This window comes from Petromyzon marinus, chromosome 27 (assembly GCF_048934315.1).
Source record: "Petromyzon marinus isolate PM22_M1 ecotype Great Lakes invasive population chromosome 27, UKy_Petmar_22M1.pri1.0, whole genome shotgun sequence".
Lineage (NCBI taxonomy): Eukaryota > Metazoa > Chordata > Hyperoartia > Petromyzontiformes > Petromyzontidae > Petromyzon > Petromyzon marinus.
Genome location: NC_133693.1, coordinates 11,778,958 through 11,798,420, shown reverse-complemented (window position 1 = coordinate 11,798,420; position 19,463 = coordinate 11,778,958). Strand labels below are relative to the sequence as shown.

Sequence of the window (19,463 nt, the reverse complement as noted above, 5' to 3'; positions counted from 1 at the left end):
TGTCGTGGTGATCCGCTCCCAGGTGCCGCCCAAGGTATCCTTTCCATTTTGTATTGGAATTTTAAATATTTTGTTATGGACACCATCCTCGTGTATGCATGCTGAACTTCCTTCGCCAACCTACGTAGCAGCCAGCCGTGCTAATCGGAGGTGCGGGAGGCGAAGGACAGCAAACTAAACACAACAACAGGCAGTGCTCAACACGTTCGTTTTCAAACGAGGTGATTTCAAAGTTCATAGGAAGAGCGTTCCAGACGGCCCCAGAAGCTATTTAATGTCACGCACGGGGGATGCCCCCACCCCCCGCCGCCCCACCCCCGAGGACAAGCCACGACGAGCGGCGCCGCGCGAGGCGAGCTACACGTGGGGGACACCGCTCGCGCCAGGCGACGGTGACCCAGCAAGAGAGGACCCCCCCGCTGTGTCCCGATCTCTCCTGCTGACGTGGGCGGGAGGAGTCATCGCGCGCCTGTAGACCGCTCACTCGCAGCGCTGCCGGGAAATGCACGCACGTCATCGCGTGTGATGCTTCTTGTTTGTATGCGTCGTTCCGCTTGTTGACGCCGGAAGGACTCGGCGACTCTCAAGGCTTGTTGTCAAGAGGACTCTCCTTGCCGAGCTTTCTCGGTCGGGAGGTGATGATGATGATGATGCTGTTGCTGCTGCAACAGCATCATCACTTTGCAGGTATTTTTGTTGCATTGGGATATTGTTTGCCCTAATATCCGTCGTAATTTTGCGTGCGTTTTTTTTTATTTGTAAGCTATGGGAAGAACGCGGATGAACTCCCATGCACAACCAGGGGGGAAACGGGGCGAGAGATAGCAGGCAGAGGCAACACAGAAAGGCGCCCGGTGTCGGGACTCGAACCCAGGACCCTTCTTGCTGCGAGGGACGAATTCAACAACCAATGTGTACCACCGCCCTGGGGGCCGTCCATAAATGACGTCACGCATCTAGGGGGGGGGGGAGGGGGGTCAGACATTTGTGACTATGTGTGACGAGGGGGGGGGAGGTGAGAAATGTGACGTCACATCAAAATGCGCAACTTTAAATAAATGTAAAATTGTTATAACAACACTCCTACAACATCAGAGTGCAGCGGCCACATTAAATACGCACCACAATGACAATAGTTTAAAGCGATTTGAAGCATGTATTATTTTCAAAATGGAAATATGTTTTTGGGGGGGGGGGCAGAGCTTTGTGACGTCATATTTGAGGGGGGTTCTGACTTTTTTGTGACGCCTTGTGACGAGGGGGGGTCAAAAATTGTCCAAAATCGCGTGACGTCATTTTTGTACGGCCCCCCCCTGCCTCCTGACTAATGCACACGTGCAGGGCCAACAAATTCCCGTGAGTGGTGAACGGTAGTGTGGACGGGACGGACCCCTGGGGGAAGAGGGCGCTCACTGAGGTCGTGAGCGCGGTTGGCAGTCGTGAGCAGCGTGTCGCCGTCAACATCACAACAGCCGCCGCTAGGGGCCCGGCGGGTTTGTTTCATCAATGGAGATTGTTGAAGGAAGGAGGCTCTTAAATATCGCGGGGAGTGCCGCGAAAGCCAAAACGGCGATATTCAATACCGAGGCCTCAACTACATAATGGGGTTTAGGTAAACGGCAACCAAAAAATAGACAACATGGCAATTGAAATAAGTACTGTAATGTTATGCCAAGTAAACAAAAACTAAATAATAAAAAAACATGTGAAAACTCTATACAAACAATAAATAGTAGTGTAAGTACCGAAAAAGTAGAAATGCTTACCGATGATGATGATCCAAAGCGGGCGTGTGCTTGTCCGCGAGTGAAGAGCGGTAGCGGACGGGTTCGCGAACTGCGCTACGAACCCGGCGATACGAGTTGTTGGATTCCCGCTTACGCCCAACACCAGTGACGATTATCCGAACCAGTCCTGGGCCTCCCCTAGGTCGACTCAGCTTCAAATTAGTACTTGGTGTGATGTGTAAACTTCCAACTGGGGAGACAAAGGCGGCCGGGCGTGGTGCTGGCTACCCACCTCCTCGTATGCCGTGCCAACTTTCATAGGTGCTCGCTGACAGCACTTGCTCCTACAGTCTGTAAATATCTTGATTTTAAGCTTTCGTGACTGCAGGAATCTATACTCTTTCGTTCTTTCGGTAAAGTCACGTAGGTAGAAAAATAATAATATATCACGACGTTTCGATTGCAACACAAGCAATCGTCATCAGGTGGGGCAACTACAGCAAGGAACAAACGCTGAAGTAGTCGAGAGATCTGCCGTGTTAATAGGCTATACGGGGGATCTTTGTCTTTTTCAACGAGATGCTTATATGGTAAAGGATATAGGAGTGCCTACAACTGGGGCAAGAATGGGTGAATAAAGTGTAAGCAGATGACTTGTCACAACGTGTCGGTGTGAGCAACTTTTGAAGACACTACCTACGTACCTCCGAGGTCCTTGAGATCTTCTATCTCCTGGGGGGTAATCGAGATTTTGCCAGCGCAGCTCCAAGACTGTGGAACGCGTTGGTCTCTAGATAACAAGGCAATCAGAGTCTTTAGAGTTATTTAAATCTGCCCTGACAACTCACCTCTTTAAAATGACTTTCCCCCATAGCGTTAATAGTTGTCCGCTGGCTTTGTCTGATTTCCCTGCTTTATATACACGCACACCTTTGAATGCTTTGATTAAATGCGCCTTGAATCCCTGGAGTCACGAAAGCTTTACATCGAAATTTAAATTATTATTATTATTCGCGCTCGCGGGCTGATCTCATCACTGCATCTCCACGGCGGACGTGCTTTCGTGCCCTTCGCTCCTGTCCAACCGCTTGTCCTGTCCACCACTATACATCTCGTGCCCCGTGCCCGAACACCACCGGTCATATCGTTCTCTGCATATACAGGGTGCTTGAAACAAATGTTAACACTTCGGAGAATTTGCAACAATATCACAATAGATGTGCTGCCTCCAGGCTCTGGAGACCACCTGGAGAACATTCCAGGCAATGTGTTGATAATGATGGCGAATGAGTGGAGACTCTTTGACTTTTGAAGCTATTAACGTACATTTATTATCATGTTACAGCGAATGATCCGCCTCTTTTATATATTAAAAACCATAGCCCCATATAAGTGTTAACATATTTTTGAAACATGCTTTAATTCTCGTCGTTGACAAAAAATAATTCGTATGTGCGTTATTCCATGCTTATTTGAATCACGGGGCGCGCCGCGGTGGCGATATGTTACCTTCCTCGCCTGGTATACACGAGGTCGCGGCTTCGATGTCGACCCTGATGCCTGTATATTTGGAGTTTGAGTCTCTCTCTCACCGTGGTGGCATAGATTTGTCTCACGTTCCTCCGATTTCTCCCTCCACATTGAGAATCAACAAGCATTGAGAGCATTTGACTGCTATACATTTCCACGCGAAAGGCAACTTGGTTGGGCGATCGATTGTGGCCAGGTCGCTTCTGAAGAAGAGGTGTACGGCTTATTGGGCCTGTACCTGCTAAAGTAAAAATAGGTAATAGTTGTTCAGATTTATTCAATTATTGACTTTACAGCTTTATGAATTGTTACAAGAGCTTGCAACGTGCGATCCGAGAGCGCATTTGTGAATGACTGCACTGATAAGGATGCCCGAAAGCAAATGTTCAGACTTACAGACAGACTTACGTACACGCCTGGTCACTTGGTAGTGGTGGTAAACTGTAGGGCACGGTTCAAATATTGAGAGGCTTCTTCATGAAACAACACACATGCCTCGTCGTAAGGAAAGACTTAATCGCCGATCGACTGTGGTTTCCATCCAATACGGTGGAATTAACAATTTCACCTTTTGAAAATACGCTGCTGTGTGTGTGGTTTCTGTGTTTTTTTTTTGCAGAATGCGAACCCCATTCAGGTGCACACTTGGCAGGACTGCGGCCCTCTGCTTTATGAAGGTTTTAATGAAATGTTCCCTGGAATATTCACGAGGATTGGGCTTTGTTTAAAAAAAAAACATGCAGTCAACTTTATTGTCATTGATGAAGGTGGAAATGTTAAGTATTTTTGGGGGTGGGGTGGAGAGGGGGGGGATTTCAAAATGAAAACCGACCACACAAATGTATTCTGGGTGTTCTTGTGTAGAAATTAACCGTGTACGGTGCATATATAATGAGACTAAAGTTATCTTGTGTAGTTCTGACTTACAAAACAACATGTCAATGCTGTTCTAGAAAGACCTCATGATGAATGGAAAGAATGGCTCCGAGCGAGAATGACTCCTAACAACTGCAGTGAGTGGGAGCGTTTCCGCCTTGTCCACGGACCAAACCTGGACATGTATCTCCATCAGCGTCGGTCTATCAGAAGTGGGCAGTCTGCTGCAATAAAGTTGAACGCAGCAATTCCAGTACAGTGCCTGATCTTGGCACAAATAAAACCTTGCCACCCGAATAAATACGCCGACTGGTCAGACTTTATGGGTGCAGCCCAGTTCAGGTGACAACCCTGAGCTTGAGTTCAATTCCCGACCACGGCTGACGCCAGCAGTGAGTGATTTATTTGAGCCATACCTGGGTGCCCACTCTATCCCGTCCACCTGCACTGACCATCGTGGATAGGCCTTCATTCAGCAGTGGATTGACAAATGGCTGTTGATAATACAGTCTTGTTCTCCTATAATGCTAAGTAGCTTTCATATCGCGAATTGGATAAAACGCGATGAATGTATTAGGGAACACATTTTTTCGTATAACGCGCATGCGATTTGGATATAACGCGATCGAGCAAACGGAACTACATCGCGTGAGTAGGAATAAGCGGTCGTCTGGCTGCCTCGGCGTAGCATCACACAAGGCGGGATGCTGCTGGATGCTTCTATCTGCTACCCACACGGCTCAGTCTTTGTTGAGCCTGCGTACGCATCTCACGTGTTATCGCGGACTGCGCTTTACCCCAGTATTATATATTATTTATGATAATGCGATTTTTTTTTCCATCACGCGGTGTTCTTCAGGAACGCAACGACTCCCGCGTTATGGGAGAACAGGCTTTAAGAGTTAAAGTGATTCATCGCGGCTATAGGCCGCTCGAAACTCTGGCCGCCGGGCATCTGCTCTGGACACAAAGAATCCCAGGTGCCACACCGCGTGATGTGTGTTGCCACATTAACGCCCCGGCGTGCCGGTGGCTTCCCAGTGACACACGCAAGCGCACGACTCGTGAAACGTTCGCCAGTTGTTAACTTTCGAGTGAGCAGGGGCGTTATGCCCGTCGCGTGTTATATTGGGCTCAGTGTGGAGTGGCATAAATAAACCGCACGTTTCCTGCTGCATAGGAGCAGCACTGTTAGAATTTTTGAATTAGTCATCGGTCTGTTTACACCTCCCTCTTGCAGATAAATTAGAGGCGATGTCACCGATTGAGTTCCCCCAAAATACTCAAGAAAAAATGAACGCTGTGTGCACGCGTACACGGCCTGCTGCTGCTCGTATTAATTGTGCCCGCCAAGAATGCTCAAACTAAACACATTTTCTCTTCTTTTACTAGATAAGGTCCACTGAGCTATATAGCTCTTTTTCAGAAGCGACGTGGCTATCGAAAATAATAGCTCAACGAAAGTGGTGTATCGTCATGTGGAAATTCATAGCAGCCAAATGCTCTAAACGCACGTTGATTCTAAATGTGGAGGGAAAAACCGGAAGACCCGAATAAAAATCCACACGACCACGGGGACAACATGCAAACTCCAAATATACAAGAATCGTCAGGGTCAGGATCGAACACACGACCTCCTGTATACCAGGCGAGGTAGTCAACATCTCAGAGCCACCGCAACGCGTTCGCTGCCATTGATGGAATGTACATTTGTTTATTGTTTGTTCAGTGTTTTTTTTTGGGGGGGGCGGGGGGGCAGCTGGCCACGATTTGCGCACGAACATATCCCCACTTCTCCTCTCCCAGACAAGCAACCGGACAGCGCAGACTAGGGGATTAAAACTCACAATCCATTCGCATTGCCACAATCCGCACTTTCCACTGCAACCCAAAAAACTGGAGATTTTGTGTTTTTTAAAAGAGTGCAGCAAGCTACGTGCTACGCATGGTTTTGTGAACAACTCTCAAAGAGATTCCCCGGGGTGGAGGACATTCCCACAAGTCAGCGAGGAGTACAGTAACTCCTGTTATTTTTAGTAATGTGGGATGAAGGGGTCACTCCCCCCTGGATCATCGAACATGATCCATGGGCTATGTTAAATGGACTTCAGCTTCCGCAGATTGCTTTGGTCTGCGTTGCACGAATGCAACGACACGGGGAGACCTACGGCTATTTACGCACGTTGTGTAAGGGACGTGCTCCCATACTGATACAAAATAAATCCCCAACATTTCGGACGATCCCTTACAAAGGGGTTTGTTTCGGATTGATCAAGCCATGTGACGTCACTCGGGCCGCATCGGGTGACGTCATTATCGTTAGCACGAAGACATTTGAGATTCGTACGCAATGGGAATCAATCCGAAAGTTCGGAACATTCTTTAAAAAAAAAAGAATCCGAAATGCATCAATCTGAAACTCATCGCTAGTAGAGGCACATATATAACGAGTGATGTTTTAAATTATTGCCGAGTATTAACATCGATAGCCTCTGATCAGATCACGAGCATAGTGCTTGAATTGCCAACCATCATGCATGCCAGGTGTCATAGGCCGTGGCGCTGGGTGTCTGTCAGCAGATGACAGTCCAGCAACATCAATTGTACTGTATTTCTATGGTCCCCGTTTTCACCAACCCACATCGACCGACGTGGTGAAACGTGGTCAAATAGCCCCCGCAGCGTGGGGTAAGGCCCTCAACCGCGGTGGCTCGGAGATGTTATCTCCGTCGCCTGGTATACAGGACGTCGTGGGTTCGATCCCGACCCTGACGCCTGTATAGTTGAAGTTTGCATGTCTCTCTCTCTCGCCGTGGGAGCGTGGATTTCCTCCCCCCCCCCCCCTCCACGTTTAGAATAAACATCACGCGTCTATATTATATTTGGCTGTTATACATTTCTACGTGACGATAAGCCACTTCGTTGGGCTATCATTTGCGATAGCCCGGTCGCTTCTGAAAAAAAGAGCGACACAGCTCCGTGGACTGTTGAACAAGAAGAAGCAGACAACCCCCAGCAGTGTAATGACCAAAGGGCCGTCCCTGTCCATCGGCGATGGTTGGCTCCGGTGACGTCGACTCCCACCACGCCTGGTGGCTACCACAGCAAATGGCAGCAGCTCCTGCCGTGCTTGACGGAGACGACAAGGGAGGGGTGTGGGCGTGGAGCCGCTCGCCACCTTGATCAACATCGACGTTATCATCGTGTGCGCGGTGTCACTTCGGTGCCAATTGTAATTGACCGCGCGCAGGGTGAGTGGGAACACGAACCCTCGATGGGCACCAAGTTGTGGTGCACTCGAGCCATTTGGAGGGCTCGCTCGGTCTCTCCCCTCCTCTTCGTCCTCGTCCCTGCAAGTGCTCATCGGCATGCGCGTGTGGTGATGGAGCTGCGTACGAAACTGTCAACGTCATCGCCTCCCCAATCCCCCCATTGGATTCTGGGGGAATTTGCGTGCTGCTCCGCCAAAGCGACGGAGTTTCACGCCAATTGTGGCGACGCACGCGCAGTCACTCGTCAGAACGTTTCACCTGTTACAAGACAGGGCCGGGCAGCACACCTTTGTATCTTGAGTTGAACACGTAGACTTTCGCGACCGATATCATCCATAAGAGGGTTTTTTTTTGTTAGATCGCCGACATATATAAATGTGGCTCTCCAACACACCGGGGTGCTGTACTAGTGACCAATTGGCATGTTCTGTTTACGTGACAACCCTTACTCGTTGGCTGTGTCGGGTGGTGGCGGGTTTTAACGACACATTTATATATTTACGTGCTCTAACCCAAAAAAACCTGTATTATGGATTATCTTGAGTTGTTTGTTTTTGTCTTTTAAAATAGAGGACAGCCCTACCTGATCTGTGGCATCGCACGCTTGAACAATTCATACAAACAATTAAGAACACACTGCGCAGTCAGACGCCAACCGCAACTCTGAAAATCTGCACCAAACGAGATTATGAATGACATTTCAGGATGGCAGCACCTTGTTGGCTGTGACCCAATTGTTTTGAAAAAAAAAATACATCCGAATGCGCCGTTCGCGGACCCACACACACACATATATATATAACGCTCTGCAACTGTTATCTCAGCAAGGAGGTAGGAGGAGGAATGAGAAGAGGCTGGGTAAAGGTTACATTTTCATCGTAGCAAGCACGCAAGCGCTGATCGTCGCCGAGCCAGCGCCCCTGCAGATGGTTGCGTTCACCCCACAAAAAAAGTGATGACAGCTCAATATTTCTGTTAAAGGTTGGGGACATTTGTCATTGGCATCAATAAAGCTTGCGCAGACAGCAAGCAAAAGTTTGTTTTTTAACAACATCCAACTGGCAATCTGGATCGCGTTTCTGTTGCACCAATCACGGGGCGCTTCTAGAAATCACATGGTAGACATGCACAGCCATGCCACTCCAAGTAAGTCTTGAGCTCTTCTGGGATTTGTGCCACCTATTGCAGTTATACATTCCCTGCTGATTAAACAAAGCCATGTGGTTCTCTTTAAAGTAATGACATGAAGCCTTTTTTTAGTTTTCGGTGTGTGTGTGTTCTTTTTTTTTTGCAAAAAAAAACTCACTGGAAAATATTAGCCATGGTGGGCTATCAAAATCGCTCCCCTTGTAACTTGGCAAGTGCACAGCCGCGGCATTTAAAAACGGCAACTGCACTTCCTGACCAGCTTGGGAAATCAGAGCCACACGGCACTGCCTTAAATAAAGCCACATTTTGCTACCATTTATGGCAAAAATGTTAAACGATTCACGTTGTATCCTCACATCCATCCGAATGTGCTGATCTCGTTTCTGACGGATGACCACTGCAACTGTACGCGAACCAGAGCGTCTCGCACTTTGTAGTGATAGACGGCTCGTGCTGGCCTTTAATGTGTCAATTAAAAGTTATAGCCCATTTCATTGATGCCTTCGTTTTTCTTGTTTCCCTGTAGCCCGACTTGCAGTGTCACAGGCACTGGAGGTTGCAAATATCTTCTCCAAATATTTGGACTGCTGATAAAAATCGTTCATGAATCACGCACACAAAACGTTTGCTCGTGTTAAACGCAAGTTCTCTTCAAATGACGCATACTGTACATTCTGCCGAGAAACGCTCTTTGTTGTCAAAGGAACCGTTGCGAAGAAGTTTGTTCATTCTGCTGAACCCTGCCTTGCTCACAAGATGTAAAGACTCAATTATGAATTCACTACCATCAACCTGTTACATTGCCAGCTATCTGAACCATTTATCTCTTCAAATAGTATAGCACTCCCTCGACATGGTGTACTTAAGACGGGGCTTTATGAAGTCACCTTAGTTGGTTATTTCACGTCCCAGGTACGTCCGCGAGTCGTGCTCCTATGGTCCCTCCTCGTGTACTCGGATACGAGTAGGGGCTCGGCATTCATACGAGAAGCTGTTCATCTATCCACGGGATTATCAAAGCTCCAGGAAAGACAACACAACTCAAGTGCGGATCTGCTGGAGGTGACAGGAGGAGCTGGCATCACACCCTGTTTTGGTGGTGCCAGTAAAGGGACTCCTCTACTTACAAACATTCGACTTACGAACTTTCAGAGATACCAACAAACCTCTCCGGATGTCCAGTTGCCTGTTCGGACTGAGAGTCGTAAGTTTAACCGCCGCGCAATAGATGGCGGTGGTGGTGGTATCTACATCTGCAGAACATGAAGAACCAGTGGCATCTACGTCTACAGGAGATGATACAACTTTTAAAGCCATTCCCCGTGTTTAGTGCACATGCCGTACAACCTGTTTGGTATCGACAGGAGTAAAGTTGGACTAACGAACAAATCGACTTACGAACAGACCTCTGGGACCTAACTCGTTCGTAAGTAGAGGATTCCCCGCAGTCAACTGAAACCTCGTGAGCGTTGAGTTTCCAGAAAATCGGCGACGTGAATGGCTGGGCCACGTTTGGGGGGGGGGGGGGTGGGTCTGCGATGGTCCCTGGGGAGTAAGAGGCTGCCGCTCCCACCGTCCGGAGCTGGTACCCATGCCACCGCGAGAGACCTCTGTTAAATTAAAGGTGCTGTGGGTTGACTCTCCAACACACCGGTTTGCTGCACTAATAACGAATTGGCACGTTTTGTTCACGTGACAAACCTTACGACTTGACTGTGTCGGGTGGTAGCGGGTTTAATGACACATTTATATTTCCGCGATCTAACCCCCCCCCCACCCCCCCCGCCCCAAAAAAAAACTCTTTGGATAATATTGGTAGCGAAAGCCTACAACGTGTGAAACTTTTATTTGAGATTTCTTGCCACGTCATTTTTTTTTCACTCGAATATTACACCCCCTCGGAAAACAAAAATCCCCCTCGAGATGGAACGTCTCGTTCTTTGTAAAAAGAGTGTCCACAGATGTGGCTCCAGCTCCTTCGTCAGCGGAGGCGGACGGGCAGTTATCCACTCGGGGCCAAGGGTATCGCAGACAACGGGCAGCGTGGGCCTTTGTACGAACAAACGCGTTAACAGGGAGGGGCGTATTTCGGCAGCGAGGTCTGGGGAGGCAACGGCTTCCCGGCAGTTGTGGGCTCGGTTTTTTTCTATCAACGGGGGGTGAGGAATTACATTGGCGGTTGCCTGTGCCCCTCCCCCCCCCCTCCACCACGCCCCCATCACTGACCATTCACATCTGTGGCAGGATGTGGGCAAGACAGATGAAGCAGACGTCTTCAATGACATTTCTAAGGTGTTGGATGAATTGGCCCCCTTGGACAGTCACGTCTGCTCACCTCGCCCTCCTCTGAGGCTACAAGCCGGATTGAGATAACGCCTTGGGTGGTGAATGCCTTCCACGAACATCTGCACCAAGCCAAGACATTCTTTGAGATCGCAACTCTGGTGGTGGATGCATTTCACGAACACCTGCACCAGACCGAGACATTCAGGCTAGCCTGCAGTTTCCCTGGGCTCGTGAAGGTCCTTATGGCTCGAGTAGCTCATAGATACTGGAAATGTCTTGGTAGAGTGGCATAAGGGGCTCTACCCACAGGCAAGGATGCAATCGGGCTGCATGCCCAATCAGCGGGGGTCGCGGTGGCGAGACGTTAACTACCTCACCTGGTATACAGGAGGTCGTGGGTTCGATCACGACCCTGACGCCTGCTGCTGTATATTTGGAGTTGGCGTGTCTCTCTCTCTCTCATCATCACGGTGGCTAGGAGATGTTAACTACATCACTTGGTATACAGGAGGTCGTGGGTTAGATCACGACCCTGACGCCTGCTGCTGTATATTTGGAGTTTGCGTGTGTCTCTCTCTCTCATCATCATCACGGTGGCTAGGAGATGTTAACTACCTCACTTGGTATACAGGAGGTCGTGGGTTCGATCACGACCCTGACGCCTGCTGCTGTATATTTGGAGTTTGCGTGTGTCTCTCTCTCTCTCATCATCATCACGGTGACTAGGAGATGTTAACTACCTCACCTGGTATACAGGAGGAAGTGGGTTCGATCACGACCCTGACGCCTGCTGCTGCATATTTGGAATTTGCATGTTCTCCCGGTGGTCGCGTGATTTTTTTCTCCCGGTCCTCTGGTTTTTTCCTTAGCATTTGTAATCAACACGCGTTTCGAGCATGTGGGTGCTTTACATTTTCACGTGACAAGCCACTTCATTGCGCTATCATCATTTGTGTCCAGGTCGCTTCTGACAAAGAGCCACATAGCTGAGTACCTGGTAAAATAAAAATAGTTGATTTGAGTTTAGCTCTTGTGTGGCCGCATCGAGGGAAGAGCTGATGTGATTTACACTCGGGACCTGGACCAAGTGGACTTTTCTGCAGTCAGTAACCGCAGCTGTCGTGCAGCAGAGAAAGAGAGAGCGGTGGACAATGAGCAGAGCGGACTGCGGCTGCAACAGAAAGTCGGCATAGTGGGAAATTGTTGGTCGTGTATCCACCAGTCGCCATGCTCTTTTAAACCCACAACACCTGGGTTACACTCTTTGAACTTTCCGTGATTAAACAGCCTCGCGCACTACATAAGCGCAGGACTTAAACAATGTACGAATGCAATAATAATAATTAACCGTGTAATGTTATACAACGGTGCAAACATCAGAAGGGTATATAAGCCGAATTCGTGAAGTCACGAGGAATATACAACGCACGTGCTACGAAGCGCAGCAAGTGTCAGCTTCGTGTGTGCTCAAAGTTTTTTTCGCAGTCGCCTGCGGCTCATCGGGCCCTTGAACGAGCACTTGCGGCTCGCAATTAAGGAAAAAGTGCGGATGTGCAGCGCTGCAGAAAAACATACAATCAGTGCAGCGTGGCAGCAGATACAATCAGTGCAGCGTGGCAGCAGATACAATCAGTGCAGCGTGGCAGCAGATACAATCAGTGCAGCGTGGCAGCAGATGCAATCAGTGCAGCGTAGCAGCGGATGCAATCAGCGCAGCTCTGCAGAGATACAATCAGTGCAGCGTGGCAGCAGATACAATCAGTGCAGCGTGGCAGCAGATACAATCAGTGCAGCGTTGAAGAAAGATACAATCAGTGCAGCGCTGGAGGCAAAATCAGTGCAGCGCTAAAGGAATATGCAATTAGTGCACCACTAAAGAAAGATACAATCAGTGCAGCGCTGCAGTTACAGTCAGTGCATCGCTGAAAAAAAGATACAATCAGTGCAGAACTGCAGAAGATACTATCACCAAGAGCAAGATAATGTAGTGGCGCACGTGTAGCATTGAGGAGGGCGCCGCGGTGGTGAGATGTTAACTACCTCACTTGGTATACAGGAGGTCGCGAGTTCGATCCTGGCCCTGACGCCTTCATATTTGGAGTTTGTGTGTGTCTCTCTCTCCCCGTGCTTGGATTTTTCTCCGGGACCTACGGTTTATCCCTCCACATTTAGAATCAACATGCGTTTCGAGTATTTGACTGCTTTAAATTTCCACATAATACGCCACTCTATTGGGTTATCATTTGTGGCCAGGTCGCTTCTGACATAGAGCTATGTAGCTCAGTGGGCCTTACCTGGCAAAATAAAAAAATAAAACATACTTTATAGTTTTATAGGTTTGCCGAGATCGAAATAGAGTGGCACAAAGATGTGGAATTCCGTGCAGCGTTGCTGCGAGGGTAGCCTTCTGGAGGCCACGTGTTGACTGATATATTTGTGGCATCTGGCAGGAGGAAGGAAGTGTTGGCAACGTGTGAGCAACTGCATTGGCCATAATGATCGCATGGATTTGCACCGGTCCGAAATGCTGTCGGAACCGTTTTACAAGTTGAACTTATTTCGTGCCATACGTAGCACACCGTGCTATAATCTAAGTTGACTCCTCCCGTTAAAAATGTCGTTCAACAACTCACGCTGATAATACTGTACGGGTAATTGTCTTACTAAAAAAAACATAAACATTTGCATGTTGAATTATTAACTCTTAGATTTTTTAAATCCTTCATTTCCAAAGCGCGACATTGGTGCACCCAACGTTTCTGGACGAACTCTTCCCATACAACATAAATCTGAAAATACCAACATTTTCCCGACGCAACACGTTTTCTTCTCCCCCCTTGATACATCTTCTCAGAACCCCTCACCTTGTCCACTTCCTGTCCTGAAACAACTGCCCCGTCAGCTGTGGGTGCTTACATAGACTCACGGGGGAGGGGGGGGGGGGAAGGGGTAGGATGACCTCAGAAATAATCTAAAGAGCCATCCGTAGGACTGAGCATGCGATCACAAAAGTTGAACCTCAAAAAAAGGCGATTGAGCTGGCACCTTAGCAGGTTTTTTTTTTTACTTCGAATCCCGCAGCCTCCTTCACATTCGCTCAGACATGACGCAGAATGAGAGGTGGTCAGCAGGCGAAGGAAAAGCGGGGGAGAGTGGTAGGGTTGGCGTATCCAGATGGGATTTGCAAGCAAATCAAATCTATCGAATTACGGTATTGAAAATGCCTTGCGACGTGACCGCAGTGTTCATCTTTAGACGCGAATGTTTTTTTTTCCCCTCTCTAAAGATACGACCGCGTATCGTAAAAAAACACCTCTTTGTTTACATTGTAATGAAACAGCTATTGTACACATTGTGATTTAGTGAGTGTGTATGTGCTCAAAATTGTACAACTAGAGAAAACACTTTTTTTTACAAGAATAATTTGATATTACTTAAAATATATATTACTTCGCGACTGCGTGCAAAGTTCAAAAAATGTGAACACCCCCCCCCCCCCCAAAAAAAAATAGTCTTGCAAAATGTCATTCGTAAGTAGGACCTCGGCGTTATATATCACTGTGGGTTGCTCGCAAATGGTCGCTCGCTGATTTTACTCTACCCGCCCCCTTCAGACGCTATTGTTGAAAGCGCTCATTGTAACATCTGGCGCGGAATAGCGGGCGTTTAAACTGGAGGGTTTCATCTGATAGCGCAGCTGCGGCTCAAAGCCGGTATCAAGTGTACATATCTACAGTCTCAGCTGGATTGATACCATCAGCGGTTATTAATAACAACCACGGCTCCTTATGTGCGGCCCTCGTGGTGGAAAAAAAAACGACGCTGGAAAATGCCCGAGAAACAAAGAAGGGGGTTGTCTTTATGCAGCAGACCATCACGCTGGCAGAGCGGGCGAGTCCGCTGGCCAGGGCCCCACGTTTTGGGCCCATCGTCTTCAATTAGGTGTACGTTGGAGTCTTTCCCAAGCTGGATATTTAATATCGCCAGCGTCAAAGTGTCCCGCGGCTCCCCGCTAAGTGCGACGGCCGCTCTTGTGTCGGATTGTGTTGGCCGTGTCCAAAACTCATTTCATTCCTCGTAGGTGTGGATGGTGCGGATTGGAGGTGGGGGCAGAGGATTGTGCTGGTGGTGGTGGTATGAAAGAGAGGTCTCATTTTTGCGAGGACACTGAGCGATGCATTGTGGCATTAAACGAGCACAAGAAGTTCAGGACTTCTGACTTCCATTGTTCAAGGGGCGCCACGATAGCGAGATGTTCGCTCCCTTGCCTGGTATACAGGAGGTCGTGGCTTGGATCCCGACCCTGAAGCCTGCTGTATATTTTCGAGTTTTAGTGCCTCTCCTCCCGTGGTTGCATAGATTTTTCTCCGGGTCCTCCCGTTTTTCCTTCCACACTTAGAATCAATATCATGCGTTTCGGGTATTTGGCTACTGCTTTGTATTGCCACGTGATAAGCCACTTCGCTGAGCTATCATTTGTGGTTAGGTCGCGTCTGAAAAAAGAGCTATATACCTCAGTGGGCCCTTACCTCGTAAAAAAAAAAAATCTATATTTTAAAAAATTGAGTTTAGGTTTTAGTTTAAGAAGCGCTGGCTCCAGCGAGCTGTGTGGCCATTTTCTCGTTGAGAGCGTGGGGGTTCGCTGGTTTGGTGGTGGGGTGGGATGGGGGGATGGGGGGGTACCTGGAGAAACATCAATGTAAAATAAGGGGCATATTGTCGACAAAGACCTCCCACCTCCCGCATACATGTGTTACTTGGCAAGGAGACAGCCTCCCGTCTGCACGCGCCGTGCCTCACCAGATGCTGCAACTAATCATCTGGCTAGGCTTACGGCTGAGCTCCAGCGACAATGGAAACTCTCCATCTTTACAAAATCTTCATTAATTACAGGACACCGAAATGAATAAAATAAAAAAACACAATAAAGTTGAACAAGCGCCGTTGCTTAACTCGTGTGGGAAAATGTAACCGTATTCCCTTCTGTTATGAAGACGGCTCCAAAGTTAAATTGCGAACGCTGATGAGTAATACTTACGTTATTGTATTAAGCTACAACGACATGAAACCTCCTCATCTTACTCAAGGTCAGCATTGTGCAAAGCTGGAGGATCCATGGCCTACACACAGGGCTACTTATTGCTACGTGATTCTTTATTCAAACTGAATTTCCGCCTGCAAATCTGCGCGAGGCCACCGAGAGCAAAAAAAAGTAACGTCACGGTTCTTCAACGATATTTTCTGACGGGACACGCGATGCCGTGAGCGCGTGCTGGCGGTCCACGTTGCGTCACGTGACGTCACGTGCACACGCCGTGGCAACGTCATGACGAATGACCGTTGGGTCATCTCGACCGCTCCAGCAGAAGCGTCGTCCGTCCCACTGAAGTCCAATCTCCCCGGGCGCGCCTGGGCCCAAGCGTGGCCCCTAGACGCGACTGCACGGACGCCACGCGGCACCGTGACGCCGCCAAGGCCGCACTCGTAACCAGGCATCCCGTCGCTGCCGCGTCCGTGTCGACGGTGCCAAGTCGACACGGAAAGCAACGCGGACGTGCTCCCCATTGGCTCCCACACCCTCCGCTGGCTCCGCGATACTCCACGTGGACATGACAGTTCTCATTGTGACGACACGACACGTCAACGCGGAAACTACTGCGCGTTGACGCAAGTCCATGACCCCACCCACGTGAAATTCGCTGACAGCGCGCATGAGTCTCACGCATACATGGACACGCATTGCACTCTTAACTTTACGATTAAACTAACTCTTTAGTTTGAACAGAGATGCCCTGGGGTTTGTCCATGAGAATCAGGTCACTCTCGGGGTTTGATCCCGACTCTGATGCCTGTTGTATATTTGGAGTTTGCGTGTTCTCCCCGTGGTCGCGTGGATTTTTGTCCGGGTCCTCCGGTTTTTCCCTCCACCCTTAGAATTAACTTGCGTATTGGCTGCTATAAATTGGCACGTGATAAGCCACTTCTATGAGCTATCATTTGTGGCCAGGTCGCTTCTGAAAAAAAAAACTATATAGCTTAGTGGGCTTTACCTGGTAAATACAATAGTTTCAAATAAAATAGCTCTTGAATTAATTATTCGGGCTCCTCCACATTCACTTTATACGGACAGTCCCTGATTTACGACCATGTTTAGTTCCTGAGACCCGTTCGTAAGTCGAACAGTTCATAAGTCGGAACACATGAATGCACTTTATTTGAATGCACATATGGTCAGAGTTATTAAATGTGTTCTGGTTAACAAAAAAGGGAAGCATCGTTTAACTAATAAATTAGAATAAATATTGTACGTTTCCTGAGCCAAATTGTTCCGCAGTTCGGTTCGCAAGTGCGAGTTCATGTTCGCAAGTCGAATGGTTAAAAAGAAATAACGTATGAAAGCTTGTTCGTAAGTGTGGATGATTGTAAGTCAGGCGTTAGTAAGTTAGGGACTGCCTGTAGACTCCGTTTTATATATGATATTTGGTAATATATGTGTTTCATAAAATGGGTATCATTATAAAAGCGTCTGCCTTATTGGCAACGGAACGATTGTCAACAGTATTGGGAACTGGTTGGTTGTTAACCTTGTGCAAAAAGAGTTAACCTGTTTCCATCTCCCAGTTGCAAACTGTAATCATCAGAATAACATTCTCATTCAGTAACTGCTTCGTTTCCATTAGGGTTGCCTTTCCTGCCCTGAGAATTGCTAGTGCAAGATATAGTTTCAGTTTCTCCATGAAAGCATAAATGTCTGTGTTTTAGCACTGTTCTCACATTCTATCAGGCATGAATGCAACAGACCATGTCCAAAATGTGTATTTTACTAAATTTTTACATTCCAGAGCTTAATTAACAAGTGGCCTTTGTAAAACGTTGCTAAATCTCAACACCCAAGTCAAGAAGTGTGCCAGACTCTGAATAGACTGAGACTTCCTATGTTAACATTGGCATACTGACACACTGATATTATACCACAATTTCCACACGTTTCACGGATGAACATGGAACGTATTGGTGCCGGATACCTCCCGGGTATAAAACAAATAATAATGCAACAGCAATGATCTATCCACTGCTGGATGAAGGCATCCCACAAGCGGTCGCCATCCCTCCATGGTCTCGCTAGGCAATGATCCATCTGGCTCCTGTGGGCAAACAAACATCATCCGCTCCATCTCCGCAGTGGACGTCAGCTGTGGCGCATTCCCTCGTGTGCCCGACGCTCCGAGGTGTCCTGCCCAAGCCCACTCGCTTTACTTAACGGCGGAAGTTCAATCTTTCGCCCCCGCATCACCTTCTCTAGCCCACGTGTCCTGTTTCTGTCTCTCAGTGGAATGCAAATGGGTGCGTCTCTATACGTGCTTTTTTTGCACACTTTTCAGTTTTTCTTCGAACGTTGTTATTATTTTTTAGTAACGACACTTGTTTATCCTTTACGGCACAATAGGTAGTATGCACTCATTTTTTTTCTTACATTTGTGAAATTTGATCAATGGTGGTGGAATCAGCTGCTGGACTGCAGTCCCACTTCCCAGCTCGAAAGCTTTCCCGCTTCCCTGCTTCCCCGCTACCCATCTTCCCTGCTTCCCCACTACCCATCTTACCTGCTTCCCTGCTGCCCATCTTCCCTGCTTCCCCGCTACCCATCTTCCCTGCTTCCCCACTACCCATCTTCCCCCGCTCCCCACTACCCATCTTCCCTGATTCCCCACTACCCATCTTCCCCCGCTCCCCACTACCCATCTTCCCTGATTCCCCACTACCCATCTTCACCGCTTCCCCACTACCCATCTTCCCTGCTTCCTACTACCCATCTTCCCTGCTTCCCTGCTTCCCCACTACCCATCTTCCCTGCTTCCTACTACCCATCTTCCCTGCTTCCCTGCTACCCATCTTCCCTGCTTCCCCACTACCCATCTTCCCTGCTTCCCCACTACCCATCTTCCCTGCTTCCCCGCTACCCATCTTCCCTGATTCCCCACTACCCATCTTCCCCGCTTCCCCACTACCCATCTTCCCCACTTCCCCACTACCCATCTTCCCTGCTTCCCCGCTACCCATCTTCCCTGCTTCCCCGCTGCCAATCTTCCCTGCTTCCCCGCTGCCCATCTTCCCTGCTTCCCCGCTTCCCATCTTCCCTGCTTCCACACTACCCATCTTCCCCGCTTCCCCACTACCCATCTTCCCCACTTCCCCGCTTCCCCACTACCCATCTTCCCTGCTTCCCTGCTTCCCCACTACCCATCTTCCCTGCTTCCCTGCTTCCCCACTACCCATCTTCCCTGCTTCCCCGCTACCCATCTTCCCTGATTCCCTACTACCCATCTTCCCTGCTTCCCCGCTTCCCATCTTCCCTGCTTCCCCGCTTCCCATCTTCCCTGCTTCCCCACTACCCATCTTCCCTGATTCCCTATTACCCATCTTCCCTGCTTCCCTGCTTCCCATCTTCCCTGCATCCCCACTACCCATCTTCCCTGCTTCCCCGCTACCCATCTTCCCTGCTTCCCCGCTAACCATCTTCCCTGCTTCCCCACTACCCATCTTCCCTGCTTACTACTACCCATCTTCCCTGCTTCCCCGCTTCCCCGCTACCCATCTTCCCTGCTTCCCCACTACCCATCTT

At 48.8% G+C, this 19,463-nt stretch overlaps 1 long non-coding RNA gene across 1 annotated transcript; it reads left to right on the top strand.

The window, feature by feature from the left end:
• The first annotated feature begins 480 nt into the window (after positions 1-480).
• LOC142929241 (uncharacterized) lies at positions 481-9,048 on the top strand. Its single transcript, XR_012945461.1, has 4 exons — positions 481-687; positions 3,877-3,934; positions 4,211-4,270; positions 5,526-9,048. It is a non-coding gene; the product is annotated as an uncharacterized LOC142929241 (long non-coding RNA).
• Positions 9,049-19,463: the final 10,415 nt, after the last annotated feature.